Genomic DNA, 16,978 nt, shown 5'->3' on the forward strand with positions numbered 1-16,978 from the left:
AATCTATTTTATATGATGCATGAGTTTATTGGTTGGAGAGCTAATTTGGATTTACTTCCATTTCTTGATTTTGAACTTTCCCAAACCGGGTAAGAAACTATTTCTAGTGTAAAATTAGTGAAGTTCATGCACAAGTATGTAATGCATGAAACTAATTGTCATTTTGGATTTTCAAAACTGGGAACAAAATGAGACACCTCAATGGGACCAAGGTGGCAGTCCGTTTAGTGTTGCTAGGACTCAAAATAAATGATCAAGATTAAAAATTTTTAAAACAAGAGATATAAACAAAGCTAGAGGAGTTGTAGGAAACTCATAATGGAATAGGTTGAAGTCAAGTAATCAACTCCGCATATGTGGCATCCTCCAAAAGCTTGTCAATCCTCAATTGTCGCTTATTGCGACATCCTCATCTCTATCATCAACCTCTTCCTCGTCATCCTCATCATCTACCTCCATTAACCTGGAGTCTTAAACATTCTCATCATCATTTGAAGTTTTCTCTTCTTCCTCTTCTTCTTGGCAAGAGTCACTACCTTCCCCGTCATCAACAACAATCTCCTTCCCCCTAGCAATTCGACTATCCATGTTGGCATCTCTAGAAGAACTTGGGAAGAATACCTCCCTATCCGCCCAACTAAGCAAAGGACATGAAGGATCAAGTAGTCCTTGCATAGCTAAATGTAGGAGGGGCGGATATTGATCACGGTAAGCATTGACCAGATCTTCATGAGCTTCCTTATGCATATGTTGCATTAGTTGGGTCAAGTAGTCATTGCCTACCATGACATTAGAGCCAATTGGTTTGAATTCTTGGTAGGCAAATGGATATGGTGGAGTCACAATGGAGGAGGAGGGCTTTGCATTTGATTCCCTATGTTGCTTGATGATCATTTCGGCTTCCTCGGAGATCGATAGATGGTAGTTTGGGCTACGGACGGCGATGCGACATATTTTGCTAGGAAAGATGAAGGACTTAGCTTCTTTCATGAGCCACTCATACTTGTTGTCAAGATTGTCATTCTTGACCCAATGGAATTCGTTGATCATAGTGGCCATATCAAGGAGGTTGCTCCCTTTAACCGGTTTGTAGATCTTATCTTTGTTGAAATTCGGGTTAAAGTGCTTGGCTAACCTCGTTACTAAGCCTCCATTTACAATGAAAGCCGCTCCATCTTTCCCATTATCAATTTCAAGCCACCGATCAAGTAAAAGTTGAAGGATGTTGTATTCTTTGGTGAACTTTCCATTGATGTTCATGGTAGACTCAAGGTAGACAAAATCAAGCTCGGTAAAGTGATTGATGCCTTTTCTTGCAATCAAAGTGTTGCCTACAAACTTGTGCCATACCCTTATGCCCGGATGGTGGACATATAGAACATGACACTCCCGAAAAGAGTCAAATTTTCCCACGGTAATCGCTTTGCAAAGGGGTGTGGCATCATATGTCAAAGGCTTCTTTGTATAATGATAATGATGTAAAAGACCAAACACTTCACCAAACTCATTCAAAGTCATTCTTCTACTCTTTTTCTCAAGACGGAATTCAACAAATTTTTGAGCCTCTACCTTAGACACCTTCAACGAGCTTATGAACTCCATGGTTAGTGAAGGGTAAGTCAATTCTTCCATTTCAAAGAGGGTTAGCAACTTCATGGACTCGAAAAATTTCCTAGTTCTCTCAAGCACACCTAACTTTTCTAAGGCATCTTGACATACAAAATTAGTAGCTATAATAGTCTTCTTGGTAAGGGATAAAAAGGCATTCCTATGAGCATCGTTTAAGAAAGTTACCTCCGGGAAATTTGGCAAATATTTAATAACCGGAGTAGGTGTAGTAGCTTCCTTAATAGTTGCAATTTCTTGGATGTCCACCCTTGGTTGTACCACTACCAATGCCATTGAGGCAAGAAGAGATTGTTGCCTTTTGGATAAATATGAGGTTTTGGGTGCCTTGTTTACGCCTTTTGTTCTTGCCATTATGTTCTCCTTCTCAAATTTGTATCAACAAACCAATATTGTGCTTAAATGCTCCTTGTTTCCTAAAGCTTCAATCAATTCCCAATCAATTTTAGGGTCTTCGAATTTGTACCCACACCCTAGAAAATTGATTTAATTTGTGAGGATTTTGATGTTTAGATGGTCTTTTGTTGTTAAAGGAGTGATTAAATCTTGATTTGAGGAGGTTTTGTTTTGATGGTGGTGATTTTGGTTGAGAAATTTTTGTTTTTGAATGAGGGGATTGAGGATTTTGAGGGAGAAAGGATGTGTGTTTGTGTTTGTAAAAGATAGAAATGATTTGGGGAAGGAGGGGTGAATCCCGTGATTTCATTAAGTACCAGCAGGGGACGAGCGGCTTCAAGTCGGGACGCTCGGATCCTCAGTCAGTATCTGCGGAAATTTCCAACTCGTGCTGGGATGCGCAGATTCCTTCAAGGGACGCTCGGATCTTCATGGGGACGTGCATATTTACAAACAGCGTGAATTCAAAATTTTTGAAGCATGTCAGGACGCGCAGATCCTTGTCAGGACGAGCGGCTCAAAGCCTGATACGAGCGTCTTGAATGTGATATCCTCAGATTTTGTAACAGACCCCTTTCTTCAATTCCAGCATTCCCAAGACCCGCATCCTAAGGCTAGGATGCTCGGATGCTCCTCTGGGATGCCCGTATTGTCAGCAGCTCGACCGGATTCCTTCCTGGGATGCTCAGATTCTCCGCTCCACCCAAGAGCTCAGTTCTGCCCGTGGGGATCTTCTTTCCTAAGTCATCCTTTTTTTATTTCCTTTGGTGAGTTTTGTGGGTGTACTACAAAGGCTCGGTTTGCCTAGGCAATTGTCATCCCCACACTAGATCAAACACTACACATAAAAACACATTAAAGTACCTCCATGTCGAAAATCTTGATCAAAGTATGAAAATGTGAATCCAAAAATGACAAAGATACAATAAAGGAAATAAAATGCTAGTTAAAGGGTTAGAATATTTACAAATGGTGATTTAGGGAGGACTCCACCAAACTCTAATTCTTTGATGAGACGTCAAGAGGGAAAGCCATGGTGTTGTTAATGTTGCTCAACACCTTGTAGAAGTAATCAAAGGCTTGTTCATTTTCATTATAAAGATCTTACATAGATCTTTGCACATTATGTTCTTCATGGTGGTGACCCGAGTCAAGATGATGACTAGGATCAAAGAGGACTTGGTCTAAGGTCATAGCATTGCCAATGTAGGGATTGACTAATCCTTCAAATCCGTCATCCCATAGGCCACAAACTTCATTAGCTTGTTCCCCAATGATGTCATTGTTAGGAATTATTAATCTCATTAAACAACATATTCATATATGTAACAAATAATTTAGTCCCAAAATTAATTTAGATCTTATTCATGCAAACAAAAGTAGAAATAGAGAAGAAATCGTCATTCTTACTATAGATTTTCGGATTAAAAGGGCACAAGTAAGATCTCCTTCTTACTTGTTCTTGAGCTTCCTAATATTGGATGAACAAGGATTAAAACTTAGAATCCCTCCCAATGAATTATACCCAAGATAACCTCTTAAAAGACTAATATTATTATTACTAGAACAATACTAATCTTAATAAAGTTGACCCAAAATATTGTTTTGTCCTCTTGAATTTTCGGCCAAGTGGAGAGGAATTTTAGAGTATTTGTTTCTCTTTCTAAACTTCTTTAAGTTATTTTGTGAATGAATGAATAATACACTAGTTCTGCATGTAGTGTAAGAGTGGAAAAATAAGCAATACTTTTGCACTTTTTCAGGTGGGAAAACCGATATGGGAAGGGGAGATAGCCCAATGCATGCTCTCCGTTTCTTCCCAAGAGAAAGCTATGTATGAAAAGCTATGTTTAGGTCTTATAATTATGTTTTCCACTTATAAATAATCAACACAATTTTTATCCTAATACCCCTTCTATTTCGGTACACACACATAAAATGGATGAGTCCATTTTATTTGTGATTTTGTCAATATGTCACATGTGACACATGTGACACATTACATGACATCTTATACATAAAATGTATTTTTAACAATTAAAAATCAACATATTAATAAAATATGTCACTTATAAAAACTAACATAGTAATTCACAATTACTTGTACCAAAATGGTTTACCAATTTATAAATCACAACATCTTTTATTTAAAATAAATTATTCATTTAGATTCAATTGTTTCTGTAAACAATAATTTCATCTAAGTAATAAAACAATTCGATTACTTAGACCGTATCTTATTTAATCAAATTATAATAAGATACGTAAATATTACTTCCAAAACCGTCCGTCAATTTTAAGTAATTTAATTAACTCGTATCGTCATAAGATCAATTAAATATTCAATTAAGAGTGTTACTCTTTAGGTATGACCTAAGGGGATCAACTGATCACCACCGTCGCACGACAGTAATGTCAAACTCTAGTCAGCCAATCATTACCGATATGTGTGGACCAGTTGACAGTACAATATTACTTCCCACATGTATTCTTAAAATGAGATTTAAACATGTAATCATTATGATCGACAGTTGTGATCGCATTATTGTCGGAGGACACATATTCCAACAATCTCCCACCAGTCCTCGACAAGTGTGCGTCACCAATTCTCTTGTCCTATTACTATCTCCCACTCAATGCAAGGTGTCTTTCAGGTCATACTTGCAAGCGATCATATCGAGAGTGGTTTCCTCGATCTGGAGAATAACTTATTGACCGGAATTATCTACCATAGATACCTTCCGAGCGTGGCCGCGTATTTCCAGTTCATTACTCCTCGAGTGGCCCTGAGATATTGTTATAACCCTGACAAGGGGTGGACAATTCATATCGCACTTATTCCCTTCGACTAGCCACAGCTATCATAACCCAAAATATGCCCATTTGACCCCATTTACGAAGGTCGTAGTAACATAAATCAAAGTTAATCTGTAACTGTACCACCTTAGGCGAATATGCTTTAGTCAAAAGAATCGACTCATTAGAATACTATAGTAGATCTCGCCACGACCAGGCCATATAAATTTGCCAGAACTCTATAAGCGATTATTAGCCCGACAAAGTGTTCCTGACATTCTGCCTATGTGATCGACTAGTCATCTCACATGACTTCATGGCACTTGAACTTGCCATCAATCGCATCACACTCTAGTCACTTCGAGACGTCTCCTCATACAAGTGGCTATGGGCGAATACAATGTTAATCCGTGTTCACTTTAATGGGGTTCAATTGTCACTACAGCCCGTTTGGATGTAACAATGTATAAGGAAAAGATAAAAGACAAATGTGATTATGAACATGAACAAAGACAACACTTTAATTCATTTCAAAATCTAATACAAACTTGGTACACGTTTAAGTCCCATGGACGCAACATGTCCATCATGCTTAGCCTGCGATAAAGGCTTGGTGAGCGGATCGGCTATATTGTCATTCGTCCCAACCTTACAAATCACAATTTCCTTTCTTTCAATGAAATCTCTAATTACATGATATTTTCTAAGTACATGTCTAGATCTATTACTAGACTTTGGCTCTTTAGCTTGGAAGATCGTCCCACTATTATCACAATAGAGAGTGATGGGATCATTGGCGGTAGGTACTACTCTTAGACCTTCCGTGAATTGCACGATCTATACAGACTTCCTTGGCGCCTTCGATGCTTTGCAATGTACTCAGCCTCCATTGTTGAATCCGCAGTTACAGCTTCCTTGAAGCTTCTCCAGCTAACAACACCACCATTGAGCATGAAAACAAAACCAGCTTGTGATTTCATATCATCTCTTTCTGTTTGAAAACTTGAGCCCGTGTATCCATTAACACGGAGCTCGATGTGTCCTCCAAATACTAAGACAGAATCCTTAGTTCTTCTCAAGTACTTAAGGATGTTCTTGACGGCTATCTAGTGACTCTCACCTGGATTTCCTTGATATCTACTCGTCATGCTCAAGGCATACGAGACATCAAGACGTGTGCATATCATAGCGTACATGATTGATCCAACAGCGGAAGCATAAGGGATCATATTCATGCATTCAACATCATGGGGTTCGGAGGGAGATTGAGACTTGCTCAATATTATCCGAGTTACCATAGGTACCAATCCCCTTTTTGATTTGTCCATGCTGAAACGTCGAAGAATCTTATCAACATAAGACTCTTGACTTAGTGCCAATATCCTCTTGGATCTATCTCTATGGATCCGGATACCTAATATGCGTTGTAACTCTCCTAAATCCTTCATTTGGAAGTGGTTACCTATCCACTTCTTCACAGAAGACAACATTGGAATGTCATTTCCAATGAGTAGTATGTCATCAACATTTAAGATTAGGAACACAACATTGCTCCCACTAAATTTCATGTATAAACATGGTTCCTCAACACTTCGAGCGAAACCATTCTCTTTTATCACATGATCGAATCGATGATTTCAACTTCTAGATGCTTGCTTAAGTCCATAAATGGATCTCTTTAGTTTGCACACTTTGTTTGGATTTTTAGAATCGACAAAACCTTCGGGTTGTATCATGTACACCTCCTCTTCTAAATGCCTATTTAGAAAAGCGGTTTTGACATCCATTTGCCATATTTCATAATCATGAAATACGGCAATCGCTAACAAAATCCGTATGGATCTTAGCATGGCTACGGGGGCGAAGGTTTCATCATAATGGACACCTTGGACTTGGGTAAATCCTTTTGCCACTAGCCTAGCTTTGTAGACATCATCATGTCCTTCTATGCCATTTTTGACCTTGAAAATCCATTTGCATTGAAGAGGTCTTGCCCTTTAGTCAAATCCACCATGTTCCAAACTTGGTTTTCATGCATAGAATCCATCTCGGACGTTATGACTTCAAGCCATAAGGAGGAATTTGGACTAGAGATTGCGGTTTTGTAGGTGGCGGGCTCGTCACTTTCTAAAAGCAACACATCGAGTGTTCCATCTTCTTCGATAAGTCCCACATATCGATCGGGATGGCGAATAACTCGGCCCGTTCTTCTAAGAGGAGGAGGGACAACCGCGCTAGACGACGAAGGAACATCTTCTTGCGTCTCTACCTCGGTTTATGGCTCTTGAATTTCATCAAGTTCAAAATTTCTCCCACTCTGTCTCTTAGAAATAAAGTCTCTTTCTAAGAAGCCAGCCTCACAAGACACAAACACTTTGTTTTCTTGAGGTTTATAGAAGTAATAACCTCGGGTGTTGGAATAGCCTACAAAGGTGCAGTACTTTTCAGATCGTGGGGGTAGCTTATTGTCATTTTTGGTTTTGACATAAGCCTTACAACCCCAAATTTTCATGTAGGATAGATTAGGAATTCTTCCTTTCCTTATCTCAAATGGAGTTTTCTCGGTGGCTTTGGTGGGACAATTGTTCAAAGATCTTATTGCGGTTTGAATCGCAGATACCCAAACCGAGTTCGGTAACTCGGTTTGAGTCATCATGGATCGAACCATATCAAGTAGGGTTCGATTTCTCCGTTCGGCAACACCATTGAGTTGTGGTGTTCCGGGTGGAGAAAGTTGTGATATAATACCACAACATTTCAAGTGTGAATCGAATTCAAGGCTAAGATATTCTCCACCACGATTTCTCGGTTCTCTACTTCATTTTGAAATTCCTTGAATTTCTCAAAAGCTTCACTTTTATGCTTTATTAAATAGATATACCCATATCTACTCAAGTCATCGGTGAAGGTTATGAAGTAGTCATAATTTCCACGAGCGGTGATACTCATTGGTCCACACACATCGGTATGTATGAGTCCCAATAGCTCACTTGCTTGTGTTCCTTTACCACTAAAAGGATTTCGAGTCATCTTGCCACGAAGGCAATATTCGCATGTTCCATATGATTGATAATCAAATGGTGTAATCACATTAGTTGAAATTAATCTTTTGATGCGATTCTCGTTTATGTGACCTAATCGACAATGCCAAATGAACGATTCATCTGGATCACTTGATTTGAGTTTCTTTGATTGAATGTTGTAGATGTCATTAGTCGGATTCGAGGTTTCTAAAATGTAAATACCATTAATGGAAGGAGCTTGGCCTATAACCAAGTCGTTCTTTGAAATAGTACAATGATTGTTTTTAATGACAAAACAAAAACCATCCATGTCCAACATAGCGATTGAAATAATGTTTTTAGAAAGTGTAGGCACATAAAAACAATTATGTAAATACAACTCAAATCCATTAGGCAAAGCTAATACATAAGTTCCCTTGGATTTGGCCGCTACTCGAGCTCCATTTCCAAGGCATAGATCTACATCTCCTTTGCTAAGCCTCTTCACGTCTCTTAACCCCTGTCAATGATTACAAAGGTGAGAACCACAACCGGTATCCAGTACCCATGTCGTAGTGGACGTATAATTTACATCAATAACATAAATTTCCTTAGGAAGTTTACCTTTTGGAACGATGATTCCTTCCCTTATATTTCGCAAATATACGGGACAATTCCTAAGCCAATGTCCCATGCCATAGCAATAATGACACTCATCTTCAACTTGCTTGAAGTTTTTCCCTTTCTTTCCCTTCTTCTTGAACTTTTTTACCTTTGAAGCAAGAACTTGATTGCTTGAGCTCCCACTAGTTTTGGCATCTTTCTCTTCCAAAGACAAATATCATATAGATTTTATGAGGCGGTCTTCTTGAGACCGGCTCACAAGAGATCTTGTAGTAGTAGAAGGTTTAGAAGAAGTGACGAAGTTTATGTTTCCATCCGAACCTATCCCTAAAGAAATTTCTCTAGTAGTGTCGAAATCATTGTTGAAGTAAACGTCGTTAAAAACATTGTGGCAAGACTCAATAGTTATCGGTGTGGTAGCGTTTGATGGATTCATTGTAATGAACTACAAGTATGGAGGAAAAGGAAATATTAACATTTGTCTTTTTAAATCATACATGTAAATAAATTTAACAAGTGAACATTTATATAGTGACCTCTACCCAACTATTATAAATGAATCCAAGACCCAAATTCATATTAACTTAGGCATCGGTAAAGCCGAATACAACCCTTATCAATATAACTCTGTGGATTAACACTTTAATCGATTCTACTTTTAGAACTCTTGGTCGATAAAATTACATTAATATTTATCTTTAGCCCGAAACACATCCGGCAACTGTCGAGAATAGTTTCGTTGAGTTCAACCCAAATTTCGAATAAATGTGTCCATGATCCAAATTTACATCAACTTGGGCATCGGTAAAGCCGAAAACAACCCTTATCTTTATAAATTCGGTAGGTAGACATTTATCACCCACTTCCCCTACGTAACAAGGTTTGTACCCCGGTAAAGCCGAGTGCACTCCGTCACGAAATAGGTTTTCATGGTTTCTACTTTTTGGTAAGGCTAAGTCTCAATTGTTTATTTTTAGCGAGATGTCATGTCAATTTATTATCTATCACGTTTTAAGTGAACTAAAGCGGTGAACTACGATAATTATAATTGACACGGTCGATAAACTCGATTTAATGATAATGCATGTTTTAGTTATGGCGATTTCGCGATGCATACAACATATAAATAAAATGCAAAGCATAAATAAATTCCTAGTATGGCCTTCCTAAAATAGTAAATCTAATAAACTATTACAAATTCGGAACCCAACTCCATTTGTCCCTTGAACTTCGGTCTTGGCACGCATTTCAAGGCAACACTTTCTTTAATGGATCGCCTTCTCGAGTGGCACCGTCTTCAAGAAACTCCGGAATAATAAAATTACATAATAAATTACATAATTTCCTATTATTTATTTGTAATTAAAAATAAAAATAAATCTATTAAATTACAAAACGGTGATGCGAGATCACAGTAAATTACATCTGAATCGATATTCCCATACATTTCGGGTAATATCAATTAAAACTAAGGCCATACTAAGTAAAATTACATAATTCAAAACTTACATAAAATTAAAATATGACAATCATAAATAAAATGCAGCATTATAATATGTATGAGCATGCCCAATTTTATGCTAAATCGCCTTTAAGGAGCCAATATCGTATATTAATCGGTTTTTACGGATTTGCGTGATTTAACCCTTTTATAATCACAATAATTACATAAAGTCATATTTATGTACTAGTTAATTACCCTAACCATCTTAGGACTCAAAATTAGTCTCCACTAACATTTGATAATAATTAACCTAGATTTCTTAATATTGTTCATCAATGGACTTAAAATACAAAATATGTCATAAACTTCAAATTAAATCATAAAAATTTCAAATAATTTCAAAATTTGAAATTTAAACTCATGACCATTCTGGAAAAATACCATGACACTCATAATGTTCAAAAACTTAGGTTAAAAATTTCGAAATTTATCGAGAAAAACAATGTTGCGGTTTATCCGATTTATCAATTATTACTATAAAAATATGAGAAAAATTATTTTTCTTAACTTTTCACTTTTAGATCTGAAATATGTGATAAAATACAACATGTGACGTTTTTCCTTAGTCATGAAGTATGTTTTAACAATTTTTACTAATTAAACTCACTATTTATGTGATTTTTCATCAAAAATTCATAAATCATGCATAGAGACTTCATTATAGACAAATATTTTACACACATCTTGTAAAATTGCATGTGACAACGTACTAAATTTCTATGACCAGATTCAAAATATATCTCATATTAACCTATTTAACCATTTAAATTTGATTTTAACATGAAAAATCCATATTTCGAGTATAACAACTCATTTTATTATAAACATTTACAGGCCATCAGTATATAATATATGTAAACACATATCCAAAAACCACTGGAAAAATCAATGTTTAGCTATTTTTAGTCCAAAAATGACATTTTTATCATAAAAATCACATTTTAATGCCATCATTATATAAAATGAACAATAAAATCAAAAAAATAAACCAAAATATCCTAAAACATTTTAGGACCAGAAACTTTAACATGCATAATAAATTTCATGATATTTCATAATAAACACAAATTTATAAGTTTTGTTTGTTAATCGTATAACTCGGAAAAACAATAACCGATTTGCATGCAAACAACCTAAGGCTCATGATACCGCTTGTTAGGAATTATTAATCTCATTAAACAACATATTCATATATGTATTAAATAATTTAGTCATAAAATTAATTTAGATCTTATGCATGCAAACAAAAGTAGAAATAGAGAAGAAATCGTCGTTCTTACTACGGATTTTCGGATTAAAAGGGCACAAGTAAGATCTCCTTCTTACTTATTCTTGAGCTTCCTAATATTGGATGAAAAATGATTCAAACATAGAATCCCTCCCAAGGAATTATACCCAAGATAACCTCTTAAAAGACTAATATTATTATTACTAGAACAATACTAATCTTAATAAAATTGACCCAAAATATTGTTTTGTCCTCTTGAATTTACGGCCAAGAGGAGAGGAATTTTGGAGTATTTGTTTCTCTTTCTAAACTTCTTTAAGTTATTTTGTGAATGAATGAATAATACACTAGTTTTGCATGTAGTGTAAGAGTGGAAAAATAAGCAAAACTTTTGCTCTTTTTCATGTGGGAAAACCGAAATGGAAAGGGGAGATAGCCCAATGCATGCTCTCCTTTTCTTCCCAAGAGAAAGCTATGTATGCAAGGCTATGTTTAGGTCTTATAATTATGTTTTCCACTTATAAATAATCAACACAATTTTTATCCTAATACCCCTTCCATTTCGGTACACACACATAAAATGGATGAGTCCATTTTATTTGTGATTTTGTCAATATGTCAGATGTGACACATTACATGACATCTTATATATAAAATGTATTTTTAACAACTAAAAATCAACATATTAATAAAATATCTCACTTATAAAAATTAACATAGTAATTCACAATTACTTGTACCAAAATGCTTTACTAATTTATAAATCACAACATCTTGTATTTATAATAAATTATAAATTATTCATTCATATTCAATTGTTTCTGTAAAAAATAATTTCATATAAGTAATAAAACAATTCGATTACTTAGACCGTATCTTATTTAATCAAATTATAATAAGACACGTAAATATTACATCCAAAACCGTTCGTCAATTTTAAGTAATTTAATTAACTCGTATCGTCATACGATCAATTAAATATTCAATTTAGAGTGTTACACTCTAGGTATGACCTAAGGAGATCAACTAATCACCACCGTCGCACGACAATAATGTCAAACTCTAGTCAGCCAATCATTACCGATATGTGTGGACCAGTTGACAGTAAAATATTACTTCCCACATGTATTCTTAAAATGAGATTTAAACATGTAATCATCATGATCGACAGTTGTGATCGCATTATTGTCGGAGGACACATATTCCAACAGTCATGAGTTGACAAGAGCAACTCCTCTTTCTTGTTGTCATGGCCAATGAGACCTTCTTCCTTACTTATCATGATTGGTGGTGAGCTATTCAAGCTCTCATTGTTAGAATTTCCTTGCTCTCCGGATAATGCAACTTAAGGGGTATCCACTTTCTTCTTCCATATGGGTGGTGTTTCTTTACCCATAGCTTGATCTTTGTATAGAGATTCTAACTTCTTCATATCACTTTCTCGGCTATAATGATCGACCATGAAACATGGCTCATGTATTCGGGGAGCTCTCATTGTTTTGTCAAGATTAAAAGTGATTGTCTCATCCCCCACTTCAAGTGTGAGATCTCCATGTTTCACATTAATTACCGCTCCCGCGGTATGCAAGAAAGGTCTTCCTAAAATGACAGGAATGTCGGAATCCTCTTCCATGTATACAATGATGAAGTCTACCGGAATGAAGAATTTTCCAATTCTCACGGGCACATCCTCCCATACCCCTAAAGGCACCTTTGTTGATCGATCCGCCATTTGAAGAGTAATGTTGGTACATTTGAGCTCTCCCATTCCTAGCCTTTTACACACCGAGTATGGTTTGACACTTACACTTGCTCCAAGATCACATAATGCTTTGTTGATTATGGTATCGCCAATGGTGCATGGAATAGAGAAACTTCCATGATCTTTGAGTTTTGGAGGAGAACTCCCTTGAAGAATAGCACTGCTCACTTTGGTAAAAGCAATAGTCTCTAACTTTCGGATGGATTTCTTCTTGGTAAGAATGTCCTTCAAATACTTTGCATAAGCCGGAACATGAGTTATCAATTCCGTGAATGGGATTGAGACTTCTAAGTTCTTCACAATTTCCATGAACCTTTGAAGTTGATCATCAAGCTTAGGCTTAGTCTGCCGACTTGGGAATGGAAGTCTAATCACAATAGGCTCTTTTTCCTTAGCCTTCTCTTCATTCTGCTTCTTTGAAATTTCATTGGAAGTAGGATCTACATCCTTAGAGTTCTCCACAACTCCTTGTTTATCACTAGCATCCACAATATCTTCATTAATTGGCCTCTTCGGTCCTTCATATCTCGTACCACACCTAAAATTGATGGCACTAACCGTCTCATGTCTTGGGGGATTACCTTAAGGAGGTAATTTCCCTTTTTGTCCTTTGAGAGCTAGAAGATGTTAATTGGGTCATTTGAGTTTCCAACATCTTGGTGTGGGCTAGTATGTTGTTGATGGTGATATCTTTGGCTTGGCTATCTTTTTACATTTGGGGTTAAATATTCTTGTTGGTTCTTTTGCATTTAGAGGACCGGTTTTTGAACATCAAATCTTTGGTCATTGGTTTGATTGTATGAAGGTTAATTTTGATAACCTTGGCTTTGGTTGTAAAAGGGTCTTTGAGCTTGATTTCTCATTGGAGGTGGGGTGTATGTTGGTTGGGGGTTTTTGACATTTTGGATCTTGTATGAAAGATTTGGATGAAATTTGGTATTTTCATTATAGTAGTTGGAATAAGGGGTGCCATTCTTGTATGCTTGGAAAGCATTCACTTGTTCATTTGTTCCCCTACATTTACTTTGCTTATGTCCCAAAGTTCCACAACTTTCACATACTCCACTTGGGATTGAGAATGATGCCACCATAGCATTAACATGTTGTTTGGGTAATTTGGAAGCTTCATTAAGCTTAGCCATGGCCTTCTCAAACTTCAAATTGATGGTGTCAATATGAGCACTTAGTTGAGCACCCAATTGAGTCATGGAATCTATCTCATTCTTTCCTCCTCTTGTGGCCTTTCGAGGCCTACTATATTGGGAGTTATGAACCGCCATCTCTTCGATTTTGGCCTATGTTTTTGTCCAGTTGATGACTTTGCTCGATTGATATTTAGGAACACCATATTTTTGGTCCAGTTAAATTACCTCGGTTTATTGGTATCCTTCTAGCATTGAGGTGTCCTTGCTCAAACATCTCCTCAACCCGGCAACGGCCCCGTTTTTGGTCTGGTTAAAACTTGTCGTCAAAAGCTACCAACCAAAACAATATTTATAACTTCACAAACTACTCTTAATAAAGAGGTAAGTAAAGGTCGGATCCCAAGGGACGGGTAATGATGTAGGATTCTCAATTGCAAATAGCTATGTCTTAGGGTGTCACAATTTGGGTTGAGGTGATGTGTAATTTAAACTAATCAAAAAGATAAAACTAAAGTAATGAAAGCAAAGAAAATAAAGGGGTTTGTAAACAATTGATTAGAGGCACTAGGGTGTCATCGGTTCACAGGGGATTCATGAGAGTAGATCATACAAACATGTTCTCAACTAGATGCAAGCACTTATTGTTGTGATGGGATCGAGTTAGTGTATATCCTACAATCCCTAAGAAGTTTTGGGTCCAGGAGCCGAGTTGTCTAGACTGTACAACACCTACAAGTCGGCTTAATCCTTCCTATGCAACTCTATGCATGGTCTAATGAGGCTCGAGTTGGTTTATATATTACAAGCCTCATTGAAGAGATAAGGGATGGATCAAAAAATGAAAGGATTCATAGGCTCGCATTTCATTAAATATATTGTGTGCATAGGTTGAAATCACAAAAAGCAAGCAAATTAATTATGAAAATATATTAGATTAAGCATAGATCAATCCCCATGTTTGCTTCCTCTAATTCCCCCATTAACCCCAGCTAAAGAACTATTCACTCATTATCAAGTTTAGCATGCTAATAAGGTTGTCAATCATACTAACAAAGAAAAACATGATGAATAAATGAAAGTGATTTAACAATAATTAAACAAGGGTAAAGAGGAATTATACCTACGAAGATGATTCCAAATAATAAAGAAAAGAATAATAGAAGTACTTGATGATTGATGGAAGGTTGTCAATCCTCCAAATAAACCCAAATAATCTTCTAATTACCCAAATAAAAGGATGAACAGTAGAGAAATTATGGAAAGATTAAGATGTGATTAGTATTGAGAATTGTATTACAACTAAATTAAGACTAATTTAAGAGAGTATTAAGATTGGATTAAGAGAACATACGATGGGATGATAATCTAGGTAGTACAAAGGGGTATTTATACTAAAGATTAGGTACAAGGTTTAGGGTTACTAAGGGCTTAAATGACTATTCAGACCCTCAGAAAAACTTGAGGAAATGCTACTCCCGAGGGTAATGCGTGGATCCTCTTTGCTAGTCCTGCCACGATCCGCTCGTCCCGTGCTGAGGCACGGGCTATTCTCTCTTATGATCCGCTCAGATCAAGGAGGAGACGCTCGGATCTTTGCTGCATAGTCCGCTCGTCCTAGGATCAAGCCGCTCGGGTCCTTGCAGTGTGGCACGCTCGGATCATGCTCGGGCCGCTCGGATCCCTGGACAGAGTGCTTCTCGTGTTTATCTCCTTAACAATCTGCGAGGATCATGTTGGAGATGCAAGGATCCTTTCATCATTGCCCAATTAACTCTATTTATCTACTTAGGCCTCTAGTGTTGGTCTTCTCTTTGATGCTTGGTCATTGGATGCGATCCATTTAGCTCCATTTTGCCTCATAAATGCAAGGTTAGCCATCTTCTCCTACCAAGGACACAAAACCTCAAAGAATATGCAAAATGGGAAACTAAAGATAATGAATGACCCAAATATGTGCTAAAAACCATAGGAACGAGGTTAATTCGGGCACTAAATGTTCTCAAATATGAGTCACATCAAACATCCCCAAACCGAACCTTTGCTCGTCCCGAGTAAAGAGGTGACTAAAACTAGAACCTTTATTTAAACTAGCTTACTAATATAACCGATATAAGATAATTAGCAGGTCTTACTCCGCCCCTTCAACTCACAACAAGACAGCCATGTGGTAGGATACCTTCTTTCAAGGCTAGGTGGGGCTTGCCAAAATGGCGATACATCCAAGCATTAAGCACGCAAAATAAAGTAATGGATGCATCTACAAAAATGAATAGCCACTTTCCTCATCTAAGTGGTGGAAATTATCTAGAAGGGAACCAAACTAAGGGTACACACTCCATCATAGATACGGTTTCTTCAAACTACTAAGCCTAGAAGGATACAGATAAATCACCTCCAAGTTGTGTCAAGCTAGGTTACCTTTGTCCTCAATCATTAAATGCTTTCATCATGAGTAGACTCCTTATGGTGTTACAAAAACTGTAGGATTGCGGAATTCCCCTTCTTGCCTAGACAAGAAGAAGGGTCGTCCCCTCTCCACCATGCATAAAAGTGGGTTCAATGGAAAAAGGGACCAATGTATTTTGAGTTTCACGATGGGAGTTTGCTTTTGATTCTGTTGTTATTCCCCCCAATTTCTTGTGGCATTTGACATTTGAGAACAATTTCTTTTTGCCATTTCTTTGATGTTTGGCATTTGGTGCTTGACACTTTTCAAGTTTTTGCATTTTTGAACATTTTCAAAGTCAATCTAATTTGTAAGGAGGGTGCTTTTATTAAAGCATAGGAGTTCTTATTTTTGTACTCCTCTTTTCTTTGATGCAATTTGCAAACTTCTTATTTTTCATTTTTGATTCCTTGAACTCAATTTGATCATTTTTGTGCCTATTCCCTTTT

The sequence above is a fragment of the Silene latifolia genome, chromosome Y, assembly GCF_048544455.1.
Source record: "Silene latifolia isolate original U9 population chromosome Y, ASM4854445v1, whole genome shotgun sequence".
Taxonomy (NCBI): domain Eukaryota; kingdom Viridiplantae; phylum Streptophyta; class Magnoliopsida; order Caryophyllales; family Caryophyllaceae; genus Silene; species Silene latifolia.